Consider the following 14,012-nt stretch of genomic DNA (forward strand, 5'->3'; position numbering starts at 1 on the left):
GTAGTGACACTGATTCTAGCCAAATGCAAAACTAGTGAAAAACAGTCAGAAAAGATGAGTAGGGAAAAAAATGTCAATGGCCTCCACCTGTAAAATCATTCCTGTTTTGGGGGTCATCTCATTGTTGCCCATCTAGTGCACCTGTTGTTAATTTAATTAACACCAAAGCAGCTGAAACTGATTAACAACCCCCTCTGATACTTAACTGACCTGATCAATATCCCAGGAGTTTAATTGACTTGGTGCTATACTCTGATTTAAAAATTGTTCCTTTATTATTTTGAGCAGTGTATACATATACACAGTATATATATATATGTATATATATATATATATATATATATATATATATATATATATATATATTAAACTCACTGGCTTCTTTATTAGGTACACCTGTTCAATTGCTTGGTAACACAAATTGCTAATCCGCCAATCACATGGTCTGATGAGTCTCGATTTCAGCTGCGACATTTGGATGGTAGGGTCAGTATTAGGCATAGACAACATGAAAGCATGGATCCATCCTGCCTTGTATCAACGGTTCAGGCTGGTGGTGGTGGTGTAATGTTGTGGGGGATATTTTCTTGGCACACTTTGGGCCTCTTAGTACCAACTAAGCATCATTTAAATGCCGTGGCCTACCTGAGTATTGTTGCTGACCATGTCCTTCCCTTTATGACTACAGTATCCCCACCTTCTGATGGCTCCTTCAGCAGGATAATGCACCATGTCACAAAGCTCAAATCTTCTCAAACTGGTTTCTTCAACATGGCAATGAGTTCACTGTATTCCAATGGCCTCCACAGTCACTAGATCTTAATCCAATAGAGCAACGTTTGGATGTGGTGGAATGGGAGATTCGTATAATGGATGTGCAGCTGACAAATTTGCAGCAACTGCGTGATGCTATCATGTCAATTTGGACCAAAATCTCTAAGGAATGTTTCCAACACCTTGTTAAATCTATGCCATGAAAAATTAAGGCAATTCTGAAGGTGAAAGGGGGTCCAACCTGGTACCAGTAAGGTGTACCTAATAAAATGGCCGACGAGTGTAGTATGCTCTACCACTTCTGAACCAGTGAACACTCCTCCAACACCACCAAGTGAAAGTCTGTGAATCTGCTCTCCTTGGATTAGACCTCCAAGTCATAGGAGGTCAATTAGGCATAATCGAGTATTTGAAAAGATGTTGATCCACACTTCCAATCTGGTCTCTGGAACACCTTTCCAATACCATCCACAAGGTCTGCTCCATTAAACATCACATGCCCCTCAAAACAAAAAAAACTATTCTAGTTCTCTCCATTGGAAACTTTTATTTACTAAATAGGCCATTCAATATACTCACAATAAAACATTAAATCATCGGCATATAAAATAACATGCAATTTCTTGGGGAAAAGGGGCAATCACAGATCAAAATGCTCAATATAAGGACCACCTCTAGCAGTTCTGATGCCGAGCTTCTAGGTGTGATGACATCTCTTAGTAGGCTCCTCCCTTATGCTTTGCATCACTGGGAGGGGACTTCATCAATGCCTATACTCATCTTTGCCTGAACAGACACAGCCTTTAGTCCCAATTTGACATCTATGCAAGTGTGTGTGTCGCCAAAATGCACACTGTCAGTATTTGGGGACACATGCCCACTCCTGCAGAGATGTCAAATTGGGACCAGCAGCTGTGTAAATGCAGCCACTGTGTCCCAATTAACAGGATGCGGACTGCTTGTATGTAGATGCATGGAACACCTGTGCATCCCATGCGGGAAAAATGGGCCTTTCATGGGTCTTTGCATTGATGGTATTGTGGAATGGACAAGGGAATATTGACTTCATACAGTAGAGCTTTGTATGGATGCCGAAAATTGGCAACTTGCTGGTGAAGTGCCTCCAGACTGTTGTGCCTGAAATGGTAAATTGAGCTGAACATCCCCATACGTACTTACGTGTTTGTAAAGCATTGTTTCATGCCCAAATGTTGCATGCATCCCTTGTTATTTCGATTGCTTCCCAAAGTGGAACTCCCAGAGGGCAGGAAATAGACTGAATAGCCTGAACAGTCCTGCAAACCTTAGGTGCTGGATTGCTAAATGTAATGTTTTATTTCATGAGCTAGTCATGAACTGCTGGACTGAATACTCTATTTCATGAGACAGTCATAAAGAAAATAATGAAATAATGGTCTACGGTTATAACTGCTATAGGCCAGTATTGGTATGACTTACTCCAAGGAATTGATTCCATTGTAGGACTGCTATTTGTGCAGTGAGGATTTTTTTTTTTATGGCTTGCAAGGCAAAATAGACAACACTCATCCAAAGAGTTTTGTTTTTCATTCTGGACTAAAACTGTTGAAGTTTATTGGAGTGTAAATTTAATGGAAATCTGTCTTTGTTCAACCAAGTTGTTTGATATTTTATTAAAGTGGAGCTTCAACTCTGGATTCCCTCTCAAGCTCCTTGCTTCCTGAAGTCCACCTCAAATTTTGTTTAATTAAAAAAAAATGGATATAGTTTTTTTGCAGTATCAGGCCAGTCTTATGAAGTCTTATGAAGTCAAAGGTCCTTCCTCCTTTTCAGGCATCAGCGGGGGTGTTCCTTCCTCCTGGACTGAGCTGCATGCACATAAGGACACATTACTGCTGCTTAGTCCAGGAGTACTTTAAGCCCAGGTGTGTGATGATACTTCTCAAGGGGGTGAGTCTTTGACACTTTAGGCTCGAAGGAAGTCGGTTAAAAGACACTGGTTGTCATTCAACATGTAAAACTGGGAGTGACTATTGGCTGAGGAGAAGTACTCTGGTTTGTGACAGTTCCAGATGAGTATTGCAGCAAAAGCTGTTTTCAGTTGGCCATGACACCTAAAAAATAAGAAATATAGTTAAAAAAAATCAGGTATACTCTGTGAATGGGAATACATGACATACATATAGCGTTTTTTTTTCTCAAACTTGGCTACAAAAGTATATGTACACTTTTTCAGTCTACGTAACACATACAGTATGTGCAGAGGCAAAGAATGTAGGCTTTAATGCCCATAAGCCGCACAAACATGTCCATAGGTGGCCAAGGTTTCTGTGTTGAGAGGGCACTCCCTACACGCCCCCAGTACAGTGACCAAGATGCCATATACAGCTCCTGGTCACTAGTAAGGTTTGGGTTTCTGAAGGACCAGCTCCCAATCATGGGACCACTGTGACAGCCAATCACAGTGGTCACATGATCAGGCTGTCCTTCCCTCCTGTCAGACATGAAGACCCTATTAAAGGGACACTAGGGCAGGTCAGGAAGGGGTTAAGAATGTATTTATGTATTATGAGGTTTCACAATTAAGTTCCCGGAATGAACTGTAAAAAAAAGTTTGCTTATCTATACACTAGCGGCTGTTGTCACCTTCAAAGTAGTCCCCGTGAAGTGACACACTTTTTTAGATGACTGTACCACTGCCAGAAACATTATTGGAATTCGCTTTCCAGAGCACTGTTGGATGTCCAGTATATCATCAAATCTATTTCCTAAGGCATAATCATGGTTAATCATGTATCGGAATGGATTTATGGGCCAGGAAATTGCAAACACTTAATGGATCATGTGCAGGAGCATTGTCGTGGTGGAGAATCCACTTGCCAGGCCTGAGTTTTGGTCTTTTCCTCCGAACAGATTCCGGTAACCTTTTTATTTTCCAGATTTGCACCCTTCCTTTGCTTTTTTGGCTGCCCACTTCTTGCATCATCGTGGATATCTTCCCACCCCTCCTTAACCTCCCTAGCGGTATTCCCGAGTGTAGCTTGGGGTAAAATGTCAGTGCCAAAAGCGGTAACCCTGAGCTACACTCGGGCTTACCATGCGGCGCTGCATAGGGAGTCCCTGCAGCACTTACCTTGTCCTTCGCTCCCGCGATGTGTCCCCTGCAGTGTCCCCGGCCATCTCCTCCGGCCGATGCCGGCATCCGGCTTCTGTGTTCCGGTCCCTGTGACGTCGGGACGTACGGGCGCCGCTGGCGGCTGGAAATTTTAAAATTTTAAAAAAAATTTCATGGTAAAACATTGCTGTTTCAACCCATTTCACATACATATTGTCCTGAGTGCTTTGTCCTGTGCCCTGCCTGCATTTTGTCTGTTCTTTCTGCCTGGAAACTGAGAAACGTCCATGGTGTCCAAAAAGTGTCCCTTTAGGTCAAAAGCGGGTTTAGATCAGCTAGAGAACAGCGATAGTAAATCAGAACCACTTGCAGAATTGAGTGATAATGATTCGTGGGGGAAATTCGTCATCAGACGCTGAAAACGATTTTGCGACTTTGCTCGGCAATGTACGAACTTGGCGCTATATTTCAAATTTCAGTGTTTTCGGTTTGATTATATTATTGAATTAAATGTATTATTATTATATTATTATTTTTTATGATTATTTATTAAATTATAATTTATGATTTCGTGTTTCAAATTTTATTTTTATACCCGGGATGTTTACTAGACTCTTGTTCGGACAGATTTCAGTGAGTTATTCCTAAAAATTACAGCCTACAATAAAAAACTACATATTTCCATGCAAAATAATGTACCGCTTTCAGCACAAAAAATCTGAAATAATCATACCGCTAAGGAGGTTAAACCACCTATGCCATTCAAAAACACTTGATTTCTTCATGGAATGTTCACCATAAGCCTGTTGTAACAGAGCTAAAGTTTCAATTTTCTTGCAAAATTTGATGTTAATCTGCTGCTCCAGATTCCTATCACTCATTTTCCTCCAACAGCACAACGCACACACCTGTTATTTTTTCTACTACTCCATAAAGACTGAGTTAACTGGTTGGTGACCCAGGTGAGGGCAAATTAGAACATGTCAGAACACGCTCGAGTGCGATTGGCTGTGTGACTCACCACCATAATGCTACGTTGTGGGCAGGGGCGACTAACCATTCGAGCACTCGGGCACTGCCTGAGGGCCGGGGGTTAGTAGGGGGCCCATGAAATGCCCCTGGCACCTTTTTTATAGGCTTTTTGAGTGTGGGCAAGGACACAGGGGCCCCATGATCCCCAATTGCCTGGGGGCCCCATGAGTTGTCAGTCCGCCCCTGGCTGCGGGCATTCCTCTTATGTAAAGCAGAAATCACATAATGTAAAACACACACTCTACCCTGTAAAGAATTGTTAAATTATTCCTTTTTTTCATCCATCTAGCCAAAGTAACCTACCAGATCTGCCTATCTATATTTGCCTTCAGCCAAAGAACATAGACAATAAATGAATTCTCTTCAAGTCATCATAAATAAATCTGGAAATCGTATTCAAGTTCCAAACAGAAAATATCGCAAGCAGCGAGGGCAGGAAATCCTGCATCTGGGGATAAAGGAGTAGGATTAAATACTATTCATATGAATCTCACAATATATTTATGAAATAAGAAGGTGCAACACATTATTTGTGGAGTTCATTCACTCATGGAAAAGATTAGACAATCAGAATACGGCCCTAACATAAAAGTGTAGCACAGGTTTCCTTCAACTAATCACAAAACAGCTGTCTCATAAAAAAAAAAAAACTGCAGGTTTTACTTTGGTCAATCTGAAACAGCTGGCTCATAAAAATAAAGTGTAATTTGAACAAAAGGGGACGTTGGCCAATCAGAGCGATGGCTGATAAAAACAACTGAAAACAACAAAGCAAAGAGACAAATTATTACTGAGCTGAAATGTTATAATATACAGTACTACTCCAACTTATACGTAAATCGCAATCATTAGACCCAGTTCACAAAATTTACGCACAGCTTTGTGAACTTAGCATGTTTTAATAGTATTTTAATAGTACTTCACATTAATAGTACATCAGTTAAAGCGTATCACCCACCAACCAATATAAAAAACAAAAAAAACAAAAACACACACACACACATATATATATATATATATATATATATATATATATATATTTTTTTTTTTGGGCTCGGCAACTGGCTCAGCAACCTAGCCCCTGGATACCCGTATTATGCTAACATTCATGTAAGTATTTGGCATTTTGCTGGCAGCAGGGGCGTACTGACCATTCGAGCACTAGGGCAATGCCCGAGGGCCGGGGTCAGTAGGGGGCCCCATGAGATGCCCCTGGTACCTTTCACACTTCACATTAATAGTACATCAGTTAATGCGTATCACCCACCAACCAATATAAAAAACAAAAACACACACACACATATATATATATATATATATATATATATATATATATATATTTTGGGCTTGGCAACTGGCTCAGCAACCTAGCCCCTGGATATCCCGTATTATGCTAACATTCATGTAAGTATTTGGCATTTTGCTGGCAGCAGGGGTGGACTGACCATTCGAGCACTAGGGCAATGCCCGAGGGCCCAGGGTCAGTAGGGGGCCCCAGGAGATGCCCCTGGTACCTTTCATTGGCTTTTTCCTAGGCTTTTTTGGGTGTGGGCGAGGACACAGGGGCCCCATGATCCCCTATTGCCTGGGGGCCCCATGAGTTGTCAGTCCGCCCCTCGCTGGCAGAGTGGGCGATGGACAGAGATGGATCACTTGAAGTAGCTGGACAGCTTGAGTATATGTTGTAAAACATGCAAAGTATGTTTTATACAATATTTTGTCAGTAGTGTATAAGTGTGTATAGCAGTGTTCAGAAATTATTGAAAGATTACGTGTTACATTTGATGAAATCTGTGTGACCACTTCAGTTATATGGGGTATGTCTGCTGGGCCAATTAGGCAGGATGTGGCATGAAAAGCCCTCATGTCATGATATGAAATCCAGTGTCTCAGGGCACGAGGGCGTTTCATGGCACATCCTGCCTGATGGGCCCAGCAGACATAAATGTAGACAATGCAAACTGCAATCCATGGGGTTGATTTACTAAAACTGGAGAATGCAAAATGTGGTACAGCTGTACATGGTAGCCAATCAGCTTCTAACTTCAGCTTGTTCAATTAAGCTTTGACAAAAAAAACCAAAAAACCTAGGAGCTGATTGGTTCCTATGCAGAGCTGCACCAGATTTTGCACCATGTAGTTTTAGTAAATCAGCCTCTATGTTTCAATTTGCCCTGCATGGAGTACTTGGGCAGCACAGTGGCTAAGTGAAGCTAAGTTAGCGCTTCCACCTAGCGGAACTAGGGTTGTTGGTTCAAAGCCCAACCGTGGCACCAACTGCATTGAGTTTGAATGTTGTGTGTGTGTGGGTTTCCTTCAACACTCCAAAGACAGGTAAATTGGCCCTAGCAGAGGCAGACTGACCATTTGGGCTCTCAGGCACTGCCCGAGGGCCCAGGGTCAGTAGGGGGCCCCATGAGATGCCCCCAGTACCTTTCATAGGCTTTTTTGGGTGTGGTTTGAGTGTGGGTGAGGACACAGGGACCCCATGATCCCCTATTGCCTGGGGGCCCCATGAATTGTCAGTCTGCCCCTGGGCCCTAGTATAATTGTGAGTTGGGGACTGTAGATTGAAAATTTCTTAAAGAATAGGGACTGATGTGAATGTACAAGATATGGAAAGCTCTGTGAAAATTGATGGTGCTGTATAAGTACCTGTAATTATTGACACAGTACTTAACCTCCCTAGCGGTCTGATTATGTCAGTATTTCTGTGCTCAAAGCGGTACATTTTTTTGCATAGAAATATGTATTTTTTTATTGTAGGCCTGTAATTTTTAGGAATAACTCACTGAAATCTGTCCGAACAAGAGTCTAGTAAACATCCCGGGTATGTTACAATTTGAAACACAAAATCATAAATTATAATTTAATAAATAATCATAAAAAATAATAATATAATAATAAAATTTAATTCAATAATATAATCAAACCAAAAACACTGAAATTTGAAATTGAGCGCAAAGTTCGCACATCACTGAGCAAAGTCACAAAATCGTTTTCAGTTTCTGATGAGGAATTTCCCCCACGAATCATTATCACTCAATTCTGCAAGTGGTTCTGATTTACTATCGCTGTTCTCTAGCCGGTCTAAAACCACTTTTGACCTAAAGGGACGCTTTTTGGACGCCATGGACATTTCTCAGTTTCCAGGCAGAAAGAACAGTAAAAATGCAGGCAGGGCACAGGACAAAGCACTCGGGACAAAATGTATGTGAAATGCTTTGATACAGGAATGTTATACTATGTGATTTTAGTGTATTTAGTGAATGTCACTTTTTGTCATTTTCAAATTTCCCGTCAGTTCCGTCCCCCCGTACGTCCCGACATCGCAGGGGACGGAACCCAGATGACAGATGCCGGCATCCGCCGGAGGACATTGCCGGGGACACTGCAGGAGGGACATCGCGGGAGCGCAGGACAAGGTAAGTGATCGAGGGATCCTAGAGCAGCACCGCATGGTAAGCCTGAGTGTAGCTCGGGGTTACCGCTTGTGATGCTGAAACTTTACCCCGAGCTACACTCGGGAATACCGCCAGGGGGGTTAATAAATGCTAGCTGGACTGGCCACAGAAAACTTTACAATATTTGGTAACGGTGGCTGGATTTATCAGCTACAGATAAATATGTACTATAATAAGTTATTGCTTTTATGGCTGATTGTCCTCGGTGGGTATATAGTGTGGGCTCTACGATGGGAGGGGTGAAGAATGAGTATGTTTGCAGGTTAAGTTGTACACTATATAGCCAAAAACAGTCTGTTCTGAAACCATGGGCATTGAGACAGTGTTGGCCCCCTTTGCAGCTATAACAGCTTTTCACAAGATTTTGGAGTGCGTTTATGGAAATTTGTGCTCATTTAGTCAAAAGAGCATTTGTGAGATCAGATACCGATTTTGGCTAAGAAGACCTGGCTTGCAATCGGTGTTACAATTCATCCCAAAGGTGTTTAGCAGCGTTGAGGTCACTGCTTTGTGCAGTCCAATCAGGTTCCTCCATACCAAATTGATCAAAACTTGTCTTGGCTTTACGCACGGCCACAGTAAAATAGAGAAGGGCCTTCCCCAAACTGTTGCAACAAGGCTGAAAGTGCACAATTGTCTGTAATGTCTTTGCATCCTGTAGCATTAAAATAGAAATATAGGCAAAACTTTTTTTTCTCATTTTGGATAGAGTAAGAGAGGGTTATAACCCATATAAGGTTTAATTTTGCCATTTTGTCCCTTTGGGGAGATTTACCTTCACTTCCTGTTCCATAGCCAAATCAGGAAGTGAGAGGAAATCCCTGCAAATTAAGGGAATCTCTTTGGGCCCCCCAGGTCACCAGAACTAGTGTCCCCTTTGGAATATTTCCCCTTTATTACTTTTCTGGGGACAAACCAAAATTTGGGTTTTTCTTTTACTTTCACCTTCAATGATAATGGTGACCAGGACAAATAGAGAGAGTGAATCTCCCTAACGGGGGACACAGACAGCAATATAAGCCCAACAGGAGTTCAAATCCACCTCCCCTCTATCCAAAACTAAACTTAAAAAAAATTGCCTTTAGTTATACTTTAACCTCCTTAGCGGTATTCCCGAGTGTAGCTCGGGGTAAAATTTCAGTACCAAGAGCGGTAATCCCGATCTACACTCGGGCTTACCATGCAGCGTTGCTCAGGGGGTCCCTGCAGCACTTACCTTGTCCTTCGCTCCCGCGATGTGTCCCCTGCAGCATCCTCGGCCATCTCCTCCGGCCAATGCCGGCATCCGGCTTCCGTGTTCTGGTCCCTGTGACGTCGGGACGTACGGGCACCGGAATCAGCGGCAAATTTGAAATTTTTAAAAAATGTCATTTTTGCTGTTATTGCTGTTTCAATGCATTTCACATATATTTTGTCCCTACTGCTTTGTCCTGTGCCCTGCCTGCATTTTTACTGTTCTTTCTGCCTGGAAACTTAGAAAAGTCCATGGCGTCCAAAAAGCGTCCCTTTAGGTCAAAAGCAGTTTACCCAGCTAGAGAACAGCGATAGTAAATCAGAACCACTTGCAGAATTGAGTGATAATGATTCGTGGGGAAATTCGTCATCAGACACTGAAAACAATTTTGCGACTTTGCTCAGTGATGTGCGAATTTGCCTCTGTATTTCAAAATTTCCGTGTTTTTGGTTTGATTATATTATTGAATTAAATTTATTATTATTATATTATTATTTTTTATGATTATTTATTAAATTATAATTTATGATTTCGTGTTTCAAATTTTATCATACCCGGGATGTTTAATAGATTCTTGTTCGGACAGATTTCAGTGAGTTATTCCTAAATATTACAGCCTGCAATAAAAAAACTACATATTTCCATGCAAAAAAATGGTACCGCTTTCAGCACCAAAAATCTGAAATAATCATACCGCTAGGGAGGTTAAGGTTGATAACACATAGATGTGAACCTGTCCTATAGGAAACCAAGTAAACCAGGTATGAGGTTTGGCGGAACCGCTCTGAAGCCAGACTGAAGGAGAAGAATCACCCCACCAGCAAGGGAATGAAGGGAGCAGCATCCTAGATCCGTTCCAGTATCTTCATGGTAAGGGGGAGTAGACGCTGCTCAGAACCAACCTCAGGAGTCAGGCATGTTAAGTGTATGGAATAGCCTCAGCATTGCGTTAGCAACACCCTCTGATCTGTTTCCCCCCGCCCATCGGGGCTTGGTCACAAGAGCGTGCTGAGGCCACTCCATACACTCAACATGCCTGACTCCTGCGGTGAGCTCTGAGCGGCTCCCCCTCACCCCATAGGAAACCATGTTAAATGGACTGTAGTGAATTTCTGCAAAATTCAAAAGAGCACTAAAAAACGCATAGCTGAGAACCTGGCCTGACTGAAACCTTCACTGAATCCACCTGAACTCTTTCATTTTGAAGAGTTTCCATATACTTTGGCCATACAGATAGATGTCATGGTAAGGTGTCTACAAACCTTTGCACATAAAATGTATGTGTATTGCATGTTACACTTTGTTGTTTTAGCTACTGGTGGTAATGTAGAGTCTCTGAAAATTATCTCTGCAATTGTATGTGCTGCCATTAACATGGCATCATTTGACCAGCCAAAGTACATGGGAAAGTTTGAAGACCAGACCAGGTCAATGAGGGAGAGGGAAAACCAAGCATAGTTTTTCCTCATTTAGGTGCCCATGGGAATGTTTGTTCCTTGGTGCAGAGGTGATCTTACTGAAATAAACAACCTTATTTTTTTCAGTCTATGAAGTAAATTCCCCAGAAAGTAAGACTTTTATTCTTTTATATCCAAGTGATGTTGATGTATGCTAGTTTTGAGGCTTTTACTGACATACTCATCAAATTCACCTTACAAAATGTAAGTAAATCTCAGCCAGCTATCTATGTTAAATGTGCACATTGGAACTCTTAACCAGAGTGATCTTTATCAGATTAGTGGTCTCCAAACTGATGCCGCAGGGCTGGATGTTCACCTTTATCCGACTCTTGGAGCACTTTTCCTCCTAATTATACAAGACACTATTCCTCCCACTGACACCCATTGTTGGTGACATAAATCCTTCCACTGACACCAATGATGGGTCAATATTCCTCTCATTGACAAAAAATTATGGAACTCCAGTCCTCTTACTGACACCAATGTTGGGACACTATTCCTCTAATGGATACCAATGATGGAACACTATTCCTCCCACTGATACCAATGAAGGGACATTATTCCTCCTACTGATACCAATGATGGGGCACTATTCCTCCCACTGATACCAATGAAGGGACATTATTCCTCCTACTGATACCAATGATGGGGCACTATTCCACCCATTGATATCAATAATTGGGCATTATTCTTCCCATTGATACCAATAATAGGACACTGTTCCTCCCACTGATACCAATGATGGGACACTATTCCTCCATTGATACCAATAATAGGGCACTATTCCTCCCACTGATTCCAATGGTGGGACATTATTCCTGTTATTGACATCAATGATGGGGCACTATTCCTCCAAATAATACCAGTGATGGGGTACTTTTTCCCCCACTGACACCAACGATGGGGTGCTATTCCTCTCACTGATACCAAAGATGCATTGTTTATTTGCACTCCAGCCGGGACAATTTCTACTCCCAGTGGCCACACTCCAGCCCCCCTAAGGTCTGAAGGACAGTAAGATGGCCCTTTGTTTGGAAAATTTGGAGACTCCTGACATTAATGATGAAAGAAATGGTTTTACAGATTTTTATCCTTTAAATCTTTTAAAGGATGAAGCTGCAGAAGGACATATCCCCTTAGTTCTGTTCATCTCCACGATGCCTGGCTCATTTGGGAGGAAGAGAAGGGGAGCCATGACAAGCAGAGCCCAGGTTTCATGGCCCCTACATTTTTACATTGTCATGGTTTTCTCACAACAGTCACCAGGACCTTCAAATCAATGTATATGGTTCCACCGCGTCTAATAGGTGTATTTCAGACACAGTATAGCAGCTCTGATGCAGTCAGGTTTCACATTTACTGCAATTCTCTTGTTGTATGGTGGTAAACCAACGTGTCATAAAGCTTCATTAGTCTTGAATTTTGCGTTTTATTTTCTAATTGTTAGGTATTAAAGTAATATGAAAATAAAGGACAAGAAAAGCAAGACATTAGTAGTATATTAATTGGTGTGCAATATATCCTCTTAAAGTGTAGCTATGGTCAAAATGTATTCATTAATTTGATTTCCCCATTGTATTTCAATTATTTCTAGCCTACTCCTATTAATATAAATGATCTTGAAGATTGTGAAGATCCCACACATTTCCTTGCTTGAATTCTGTGACCCGTATTTACTATGTCCTGTGAGTAGGTACTGCTGTATCACACATTTCACAAAGATCGCCTTCTGAACTACAGAAATGCTGAGGGAAGGAGTTTCAGGAGGCAGGAAGCAAGATACCATGGGATATATAAGCCTTTGTACAAAAAATTCTCACAAACACTCCAAACTGCTTTAACTTCTTCTCGCCGGCCTATTGTTAGATGACGGCCGAGCGGGAACCTTATTATCCCATGGGCCAGCTACATCACCAATCTGGTCTCAAAATCACAACCAAACCGCTCTGTTCAACCCTCCCATGACCTTTTCCTCTCTAGTTCCCATGTCACCTCCTTCCATGCTCACCTCCAGAACTTCACCCAAGCTTCTCCCATCCTTTAGAACTCCCTACTCCAATCTGTCCAGCTGTCTCCTAATCTATCCACCTTTAGACGATCCCTGAAAACCAGAAGCCTATACTGCTTCTAACTAGTAAACTGCCTTTTATTTCCTCCATCAGCTCATCCCCCCCACAGCTATTACCTTTTGTATCACTCAACCCTTCCTGATAGATTGTAAGCTCTAAATAACCGGGCCCTCTGTTTCCTCTTGTACCAAATTGAATTGTAACTGTAATGTCTACCTTCATTTTGTAAAGCGCTGCGCAAACTGTTGGTGCTATATAACTCCTGTATAATAATAGTAATAATAATAATAATAACAACAATAGTTCATTGCTTACAACTGTGCTGCTAGCAGTGATCATATGTACAGACTGGGCCAACCACAACCACAACCCATCTGTAGCATGTGATCAGCTGTGGTCAATCACACTGATCAAAACAAAAACTACAAAACGAATCAGATTCATTCAGTAAAAATGCTTGCTTATACCAATGAAATTCAATGGTATCTCCTAGAATGTAAGCTCCAAGGAGCTCCTATCCCTCTTGTATTAAATTGTATTGTTGCTGTATTGTCTCCCGTTATATTGTAAAGTGCTGAGCACACTGTTGGCACTATATAAATCCTGTATAATAATAATAATAATAATAATAATATAATAATGGTATAAGCAATCATAATGTGTAAAAAAAAAAAAATCCTGATCACTTGCCTAGAGTAGTACAATGCTACTTTTGTAACATTGTATTGCTCTGGTCACAGGAGTAGAAAAAAAAATGTAATAAAAAATTAAACTGTAAAATAAATACATATATAAATAAATTATTATTATCTTTTTTTTTACATACTGTCACCATTCAGTGTCCATGATCGCCGCCGCAACAGTTATATGTTGTCACTGTACTGC

This window comes from Staurois parvus, unplaced genomic scaffold (genome assembly GCF_062004578.1).
Source record: "Staurois parvus isolate SC_StPar_1 unplaced genomic scaffold, SC_StPar_1.0 ptg000698l, whole genome shotgun sequence".
Taxonomy (NCBI): Eukaryota; Metazoa; Chordata; class Amphibia; order Anura; family Ranidae; genus Staurois; species Staurois parvus.